Below are 10,295 nucleotides of genomic sequence, written 5' to 3'. Positions count from 1 at the left end.
TCTTCTTTGCAAATTCATGCCAGAAAACAACGATGATCGGCGAGAAATCGTCGTTTTGCATCGAAATATGCGGTTTTCTGTAAGAATTTTGATGATTTCGTGCAGAATTTTGCTGTTTTCTTGCAATTCAGCCGTAGAATCTTGGTAAAAAGTGTTGATTTTGTAGATTTCGTGCTCTTCTTTGCAAATTCAAGCCAGAAAACAACGAAAATCGGCGAGAAATCGTCGTTTTGCATCGAAATATGCGGTTTTCTGTAAGAATTTTGATGATTTTGTGCAGAATTCTGCTGTTTTCTTGCAATTCAGCCGTTGAATCTTGGTAAAAAGTCATGATTTTGTAGATTTCGTTCTCTTCTTTGCGAATTCAAGCCAGAAAACAACGAAAATCGGCGAGAAATCGTCGTTTTGCATCGAAATATGCGGTTTTCTGTAAGAATTTTGATGATTTCGTGCAGAATTCTGCTGTTTTCTTGCAATTCAGCCGTTGAATCTATGTAAAAAGTCATGATTTTGTAGATTTCGTGCTCTTCTTGGCGAATTCAAGATAGAAAACAACGAAAATCGGCGAGAAATCGTTGTTTTGCATCGAAATATGCGGTTTTCTGTAAGAATTTTGATGATTTCGTGCAGAATTCTGCTGTTTTCTTGCAATTCAGCCGTTGAATCTTGGTAAAAAGTCATGATTTTGTAGATTTCGTGCTCTTCTTTGCGAATTCAAGCCAGAAAACAACGAAAATCGGCGAGAAATCGTCGTTTTGCATCGAAAAATGCGGTTTTCTGTAAGAATTTTGATGATTTCGTGCAGAATTCTGCTGTTTTCTTGTAATTCAGCCGTAGAATCTTTGTAAAAAGTGATGATTTTGTAGATTTCGTGCTCTTCTTTGCAAATTCAAGCCAGAAAACAACGAGAATCGGCGAGAAATCGTCGTTTTGCATCGAAATATGCGGTTTTCTGTAAGAATTTTGATGATTTTGTGCAGAATTCTGCTGTTTTCTTGCAATTCAGCCGTTGAATCTTGGTAAAAAGTCATGATTTTGTAGATTTCGTTCTCTTCTTTGCGAATTCAAGCCAGAAAAGGACGAAAATCGGCGAGAAATCGTCGTTTTGCATCAAAATATGCGGTTTTCTGTAAGAATTTTGATGATTTCGTGCAGAATTCTGCTGTTTTCTTGCAATTCAGCCGTAGAATCTTGGTAAAAAGTGATGATTTTGTAGATTTCGTGCTCTTCTTTGCAAATTCAAGCCAGAAAACAACTAAAATCGGCGAGAAATCGTCGTTTTGCATCGAAATATGCGGTTTTCTGTAAGAATTTTGATGATTTTGTGCAGAATTCTGCTGTTTTCTTGCAATTCAGCCGTTGAATCTTGGTAAAAAGTTATGATTTTGTAGATTTCGTTCTCTTCTTTGCGAATTGAAGCCAGAAAACAACGAAAATCGGCGAGAAATCGTTGTTTTGCATCGAAATATGCGGTTTTCTGTAAGAATTTTGATGATTTCGTGCAGAATTCTGCTGTTTTCTTGCAATTCAGCTTTTGAATCTATGTAAAAAGTCATGATTTTGTAGATTTCGTGCTCTTCTTGGCGAATTCAAGATAGAAAACAACGAAAATCGGCGAGAAATCGTTGTTTTACATCGAAATATGCAGTTTTCTCTAAGAATTTTGATGATTTCGTGCAGAATTCTGCTGTTTTCTTGCAATTCAGCCGTTGAGTCGTGGTAAAAAGTGATGATTTTGTAGATTTCGTGCTTTTCTTTGCGAATTCAAGCCAGAAAACAACGAAAATCGGCGAGAAATCGTCGTTTTGCATCGAAATATGCGGTTTTCTGTAAGAATTTTGATGATTTCGTGCAGAATTCTGCTGTTTTCTTGCAATTCAGCCGTAGAATCTTGGTAAAAAGTGATGATTTTGTAGATTTCGTGCTTTTCTTTGCGAATTCAAGCCAGAAAACAACGAAAATCGGCGAGAAATCGTTGTTTTGCATCGAAATATGCGGTTTTCTGTAAGAATTTTGATGATTTCGTGCAGAATTCTGCTGTTTTCTTGCAATTCAGCCGTTGAATCTTGGTAAAAAGTCATGATTTTGTAGATTTCGTGCTCTTCTTTGCGAATTCAAGCCAGAAAACAACGAAAATCGACGAGAAATCGTCGTTTTGCATCGAAAAATGCGGTTTTCTGTAAGAATTTTGATGATTTCGTGCAGAATTCTGCTGTTTTCTTGCAATTCAGCCGTTGAATCTTGGTAAAAAGTCATGATTTTGTAGATTTCGTGCTCTTCTTTGCGAATTCAAGCCAGAAAACAACGAAAATCGGCGAGAAATCGTCGTTTTGCATCGAAATATGCGGTTTTCTCTAAGAATTTTGACGATTTCGTGCAGAATTCTGCTGTTTTCTTGCAATTCAGCCGTTGAATCTTGGTAAAAAGTCATGATTTTGTAGATTTCGTGCTCTTTGCGAATTCAAGATAGAAAACAACGAAAATCAGCGAGAAATCGTCGTTTTGCATCGAAATATGCGGTTTTCTCTAAGAATTTTGATGATTTCGTGCAGAATTCTGCTGTTTTCTTGCAATTCAGCTGTTGAATCTTGGTAAAAAGTCATGATTTTGTAGATTTCGTGCTCTTCTTGGCGAATTCAAGATAGAAAACAACGAAAATCGGCGAGAAATCGTTGTTTTGCATCGAAATATGCGGTTTTCTGTAAGAATTTTGATGATTTCGTGCAGAATTCTGCTGTTTTCTTGCAATTCAGCTGTTGAATCTATGTAAAAAGTCATGATTTTGTAGATTTCGTGCTCTTCTTGGCGAATTTAAGATAGAAAACAACGAAAATCGGCGAGAAATCGTTGTTTTGCATCGAAATATGCAGTTTTCTCTAAGAATTTTGATGATTTCGTGCAGAATTCTGCTGTTTTCTTGCAATTCAGCCGTTGAATCGTGGTAAAAAGTCATGATTTTGTAGATTTCGTGCTCTTCTTGGCGAATTCAAGATAGAAAACAACGAAAATCGGCGAGAAATCGTTGTTTTGCATCGAAATATGCAGTTTTCTCTAAGAATTTTGATGATTTCGTGCAGAATTCTGCTGTTTTCTTGCAATTCAGCCGTTGAGTCGTGGTAAAAAGTGATGATTTTGTAGATTTCGTGCTTTTCTTTGCGAATTCAAGCCAGAAAACAACGAAAATCGGCGAGAAATCGTCGTTTTGCATCGAAATATGCGGTTTTCTGTAAGAATTTTGATGATTTCGTGCAGAATTCTGCTGTTTTCTTGCAATTCAGCCGTAGAATCTTGGTAAAAAGTGATGATTTTGTAGATTTCGTGCTTTTCTTTGCGAATTCAAGCCAGAAAACAACGAAAATCAGCGAGAAATCGTTGTTTTGCATCGAAATATGCGGTTTTCTGTAAGAATTTTGATGATTTCGTGCAGAATTCTGCTGTTTTCTTGCAATTCAGCTGTTGAATCTTGGTAAAAAGTCATGATTTTGTAGATTTCGTGCTCTACTTTGCGAATTCAAGCCAGAAAACAACGAAAATCGGCGAGAAATCGTCGTTTTGCATCGAAAAATGCGGTTTTCTGTAAGAATTTTGATGATTTTGTGCAGAATTCTGCTGTTTTCTTGCAATTCAGCCGTTGAATCTTGGTAAAAAGTCATGATTTTGTAGATTTCGTGCTCTTCTTTGCGAATTCAAGCCAGAAAACAACGAAAATCGGCGAGAAATCGTCGTTTTGCATCGAAATATGCGGTTTTCTCTAAGAATTTTGACGATTTCGTGCAGAATTCTGCTGTTTTCTTGCAATTCAGCCGTTGAATCTTGGTAAAAAGTCATGATTTTGTAGATTTCGTGCTCTTTGCGAATTCAAGGTAGAAAACAACGAAAATCAGCGAGAAATCGTCGTTTTGCATCGAAATATGCGGTTTTCTCTAAGAATTTTGATGATTTCGTGCAGAATTCTGCTGTTTTCTTGCAATTCAGCTGTTGAATCTTGGTAAAAAGTCATGATTTTGTAGATTTCGTGCTCTTCTTTGGAAATTCATGCCAGAAAACAACGAAGATCGGCGAGAAATCGTCGTTTTGCATCGAAATATGCGGTTTTCTGTAAGAATTTTGATGATTTCGTGCAGAATTCTGCTGTTTTCTTGCAATTCAGCCGTTGAATCTTGGTAAAAAGTCATGATTTTGTAGATTTCGTGCTCTTCTTTGCGAATTCAAGCCAGAAAACAACGAAAATCGGCGAGAAATCGTCGTTTTGCATCAAAAAATGCGGTTTTCTGTAAGAATTTTGATGATTTCGTGCAGAATTCTGCTGTTTTCTTGCAATTCAGCCGTTGAATCTTGGTAAAAAGTCATGATTTTGTAGATTTCGTGCTCTTCTTTGCGAATTCAAGCCAGAAAACAACGAAAATCGGCGAGAAATCGTCGTTTTGCATCGAAATATGCGGTTTTCTGTAAGAATTTTGATGATTTCGTGCAGAATTCTGCTGTTTTCTTGCAATTCAGCCGTTGAATCTTGGTAAAAAGTGATGATTTTGTAGATTTCGTGCTCTTCTTTGCGAATTCAAGCCAGAAAACAACGAAAATCGGCGAGAAATCGTCGTTTTGCATCGAAATATGCGGTTTTCTCTAAGAATTTTGACGATTTCGTGCAGAATTCTGCTGTTTTCTTGCAATTCAGCCGTTGAATCTTGGTGAAAAGTCATGATTATGTAGATTTCGTGCTCTTTTTTGCGAATTCAAGATAGAAAACAACGAAAATCAGCGAGAAATCGTCGTTTTGCCTCGAAATATGCGGTTTTCTCTAAGAATTTTGATGATTTCGTGCAGAATTCTGCTGTTTTCTTGCAATTCAGCCGTTGAATCTTGGTAAAAAGTCATGATTTTGTAGATTTCGTGCTCTTCTTTGCAAATTCATGCCAGAAAACAACGAAGATCGGCGAGAAATCGTCGTTTTGCATCGAAATATGCGGTTTTCTGTAAGAATTTTGATGATTTTGTGCAGAATTCTGCTGTTTTCTTGCAATTCAGCCGTTGAATCTTGGTAAAAAGTCATGATTTTGTAGATTTCGTTCTCTTCTTTGGGAATTCAAGCCAGAAAACAACGAAAATTGGCGAGAAATCGTCGTTTTGCATCGAAATATGCGGTTTTCTGTAAGAATTTTGATGATTTCGTGCAGAATTCTGCTGTTTTCTTGCAATTCAGCCGTAGAATCTAGGTAAAATCATGATTTTGTAGACTTTTTACTAAGATTCAACGGCTGAATTGCAAGAAAACAGCAGAATTCTGCACGAAACCATCAAAATTCTTAGAGGAAACCGCATATTTCGATGCAAAACGACGATTTCTCGCCGATTTTCGTTGTTTTCTGGCTTGAATTCGCAAAGAAAAGCACGAAATCTACTAAATCATCACTTTTTACCAAGATTCTACGGCTGAATTGCAAGAAAACAGCAGAATTCTGCACGAAATCATCAAAATTCTTAGAGAAAACCGCATATTTCGAGGCAAAACGACGATTTCTCGCTGATTTTCGTTGTTTTCTATCTTGAATTCGCAAAAAAGAGCACGAAATCTACATAATCATGACTTTTCACCAAGATTCAACGGCTGAATTGCAAGAAAACAGCAGAATTCTGCACGAAATCATCAAAATTCTTAGAGAAAACCGCATATTTCGATGCAAAACGACGATTTCTCGCTGATTTTCGTTGTTTTCTATCTTGAATTCGCAAAGAAAAGCACGAAACCTACAAAATCATGACTTTTTACCAAGATTCAACGGCTGAATTGCAAGAAAACAGCAGAATTCTGCACGAAATCATCAAAATTCTTACAGAAAACCGCATATTTCTATGCAAAACGACAATTTTTCGCCGACTTTCGTTGTTTTCTGGCTTGAATTTGCAAAGAAGAGCACGAAATCTACAAAATCATAACGTTTTACCAAGATTCAACGGCTGAATTGCAAGAAAACAGCAGAATTCTGCACGAAATCATCAAAATTCTTACAGAAAACCGCATATTTCGATGCAGAACGACGATTTCTCGCCGATTTTCGTTGTTTTCTGGCTTGAATTCGCAAAGAAGAGCACGAAATCTACAAAATCATGACTTTTTACCAAGATTCAACAGCTGAATGCAAGAAAACAGCAGAATTCTGCACGAAATCATCAAAATTCTTACAGAAAACCGCATATTTCGATGCAAAACGACGATTTCTCGCCGATTTTCGTTGTTTTCTGGCTTAAATTCGCAAAGAAGAGAACGAAATCTACAAAATCATGACTTTTTACCAAGATTCAACGGCTGAATTGCAAGAAAACAGCACAATTCTGCACGAAATCATCAAAATTCTTACAGAAAACCGCATATTTCGATGCAAAACGACGATTTCTCGCCGATTTTCGTTGTTTTCTGGCTTGAATTCGCAAAGAAGAGCACGAAATCTACAAAATCATGATTTTTTACCAAGATTCAACGGCTGAATTGCAAGAAAACAGCAGAATTATCCACGAAATCATCAAAATTCTTACAGAAAACCGCATATTTCGATGCAAAACGACGATTTCTCGCCGATTTTCGTTGTTTTCTGGCTTGAATTCGCAAAGAAGAGCACGAAATCTACTAAATCATCACTTTTTACCAAGATTCTACGGCTGAATTGCAAGAAAACAGCAGAATTCTGCACGAAATCATCAAAATTCTTAGAGAAAACCGCATATTTCGATGCAAAACGACGATTTCTCGCTGATTTTCGTTGTTTTCTATCTTGAATTCGCAAAGAAAAGCTCGAAACCTACAAAATCATGACTTTTTACCAAGATTCAACGGCTGAATTGCAAAAAACAGCAGAATTCTGCACGAAATCATCAAAATACTTACAGAAAACCGCATATTTCTATGCAAAACGACAATTTTTCGCCGACTTTCGTTGTTTTCTGGCTTGAATTTGCAAAGAAGAGCACGAAATCTACAAAATCATGACGTTTTACCAAGATTGAACGGCTGAATTGCAAGAAAACAGCAGAATTCTGCACGAAATCATCAAAATTCTTACAGAAAACCGCATATTTCGATGCAAAACGACGATTTCTCGCCGATTTTCGTTGTTTTCTGGCTTGAATTCGCAAAGAAGAGCACGAAATCTACAAAATCATGACTTTTTACCAAGATTCAACGGCTGAATTGCAAGAAAACAGCAGAATTCTGCACGAAATCATCAAAATTCTTACAGAAAACCGCATATTTCGATGCAAAACGACGATCTCTCGCCGATTTTCGTTGTTTTCTGGCTTGAATTTGCAAAGAAGAGCACGAAATCTACAAAATCATGACTTTTTACCAAGATTCAACAGCTAAATTGCAAGAAAACAGCAGAATTCTGCACGAAATCATCAAAATTCTTACAGAAAACCGCATATTTCGATGCAAAACGAGAATTTCTCGCCGATTTTCGTTGTTTTCTGGCTTGAATTCGCAAGGAAGAGCACGAAATCTACAAAATCATGACCTTTTACCAAGATTCAACGGCTGAATTGCAAGAAAACAGCAGAATTCTGCTCGAAGTCATCAAAATTCTTACAGAAAACCGCATATTTCGATGCAAAACGATGATTTCTCGCCGATTTTCGTTGTTTTCTGGCTTGAATTCGCAAAGAGGAGCACAAAATCTACAAACTCATGACTTTTTACCAAGATTCAACGGCTGAATTGCAAGAAAACAGCAGAATTCTGCACGAAATCATCAAAATTCTTAGGGAAAACCGCATCTTTCGATGCACAACGACGATTCCTCGCTGATTTTCGTTGTTTTCTATCTTGAATTCGCAAAGAAGAGCACGAAATCTACAAAATCATGACTTTTTACCAAGATTCAACTGCTGAATTGCAAGAAAACAGCACAATTCTGCACGAAATCATCAAAATTCTTACAGAAAACCGCATATTTCGATGCAAAACGACGATTTCTCGCCGATTTTCGTTGTTTTCTGGCTTGAATTCGCAAAGAAGAGCACGAAATCTACAAAATCATGATTTTTTACCAAGATTCAACGGCTGAATTGCAAGAAAACAGCAGAATTATCCACGAAATCATCAAAATTCTTACAGAAAACCGCATATTTCGATGCAAAACGACGATTTCTCGCCGATTTTCGTTGTTTTCTGGCTTGAATTCGCAAAGAAGAGCACAAAATCTACAAAATCATGACTTTTTACCAAGATTCAACGGCTGAATTGCAAGAAAACAGCAGAATTCTGCACGAAATCATCAAAATTCTTGGGGAAAACCGCATATTTCGATGCACAACGACGATTCCTCGCTGATTTTCGTTGTTTTCTGGCTTGAATTCGCAAAGAAGAGCACGAAATCTACAAAATCATGATTTTTTACCAAGATTCAACGGCTGAATTGCAAGAAAACAGCAGAATTATCCACGAAATCATCAAAATTCTTACAGAAAACCGCATAATTCGATGCAAAACGACGATTTCTCGCCGATTTTCGTTGTTTTCTGGCTTGAATTCGCAAAGAAGAGCACGAAATCTACTAAATCATGACTTTTTACGAAGATTCTACGGCTGAATTGCAAGAAAACAGCAGAATTCTGCACGAAATCATCAAAATTCTTACAGAAAACCGCATATTTCGATGCAAAACGACGATTTCTCGCCGATTTTCGTTGTTTTCTGGCTTGAATTCGCAAAGAAGAGCACGAAATCTACTAAATCATCACTTTTTACGAAGATTCTACGGCTGAGTTGCAAGAAAACAGCAGAATTCTGCACGAAATCATCAAAATTCTTACAGAAAACCGCATATTTCTATGCAAAACGACAATTTTTCGCCGACTTTCGTTGTTTTCTGGCTTGAATTCGCAAAGAAGAGCACGAAATCTACAAAATCATGACGTTTTACCAAGATTCAACGGCTGAATTGCAAGAAAACAGCAGAATTCGGCACGAAATCATCAAAATTCTTACAGAAAACCGCATATTTCGATGCAAAACGACGATTTCTCGCCGATTTTCGTTGTTTTCTGGCTTGAATTCGCAAAGAAGAGCACGAAATCTACAAAATCATGACTTTTTACCAAGATTCAACAGCTGAATGCAAGATAACAGCAGAATTCTGCACGAAATCATCAAAATTCTTACAGAAAACCGCATATTTCGATGCAAAACGACGATTTCTCGCCGATTTTCGTTGTTTTCTGGCTTGAATTCGCAAAGAAGAGCACGAAATCTACAAAATCATGACTTTTTACCAAGATTCAACGGCTGAATTGCAAGAAAACAGCAGAATTCTGCACGAAATCATCAAAATTCTTACAGAAAACCGCATATTTCGATGCAAAACGACGATTTCTCGCCGATTTTCGTTGTTTTCTGGCTTGAATTCGCAAAGAAGAGCACGAAATCTACAAAATCATGATTTTTTACCAAGATTCAACGGCTGAATTGCAAGAAAACAGCAGAATTATCCACGAAATCATCAAAATTCTTACAGAAAACCGCATATTTCGATGCAAAACGACGATTTCTCGCCGATTTTCGTTGTTTTCTGGCTTGAATTCGCAAAGAAGAGCACAAAATCTACAAAATCATGACTTTTTACCAAGATTCAACGGCTGAATTGCAAGAAAACAGCAGAATTCTGCACGAAATCATCAAAATTCTTGGGGAAAACCGCATATTTCGATGCACAACGACGATTCCTCGCTGATTTTCGTTGTTTTCTGGCTTGAATTCGCAAAGAAGAGCACGAAATCTACAAAATCATGATTTTTTACCAAGATTCAACGGCTGAATTGCAAGAAAACAGCAGAATTATCCACGAAATCATCAAAATTCTTACAGAAAACCGCATATTTCGATGCAAAACGACGATTTCTCGCCGATTTTCGTTGTTTTCTGGCTTGAATTCGCAAAGAAAAGCACGAAATCTACTAAATCATCACTTTTTACCAAGATTCTACGGCTGAATTGCAAGAAAACAGCAGAATTCTGCACGAAATCATTAAAATTCTTAGAGAAAACCGCATATTTCGATGCAAAACGACGATTTCTCGCTGATTTTCGTTGTTTCCTATCTTGAATTCGCAAAGAAGAGCACGAAATCTACAAAATCATGACTTTTTACCAAGATTCTACGGCTGAATTGCAAGAAAACAGCAGAATTCTGCACGAAATCATCAAAATTCTTAGAGAAAACCGCATATTTCGAAGCAAAACGACGATTTCTGGCTGATTTTCGTTGTTTTCTATCTTGAATTCGCAAAGAAGAGCACGAAATCTA

This window comes from Gnatocerus cornutus, unplaced genomic scaffold (genome assembly GCF_029298725.1).
Source record: "Gnatocerus cornutus isolate USDA-ARS CGAHR unplaced genomic scaffold, icGnaCorn1.1 ctg00000051.1, whole genome shotgun sequence".
Taxonomy (NCBI): Eukaryota; Metazoa; Arthropoda; class Insecta; order Coleoptera; family Tenebrionidae; genus Gnatocerus; species Gnatocerus cornutus.
The sequence above is the reverse complement of the archived record's forward strand: the minus strand, read 5'-3'. Positions refer to the sequence as shown.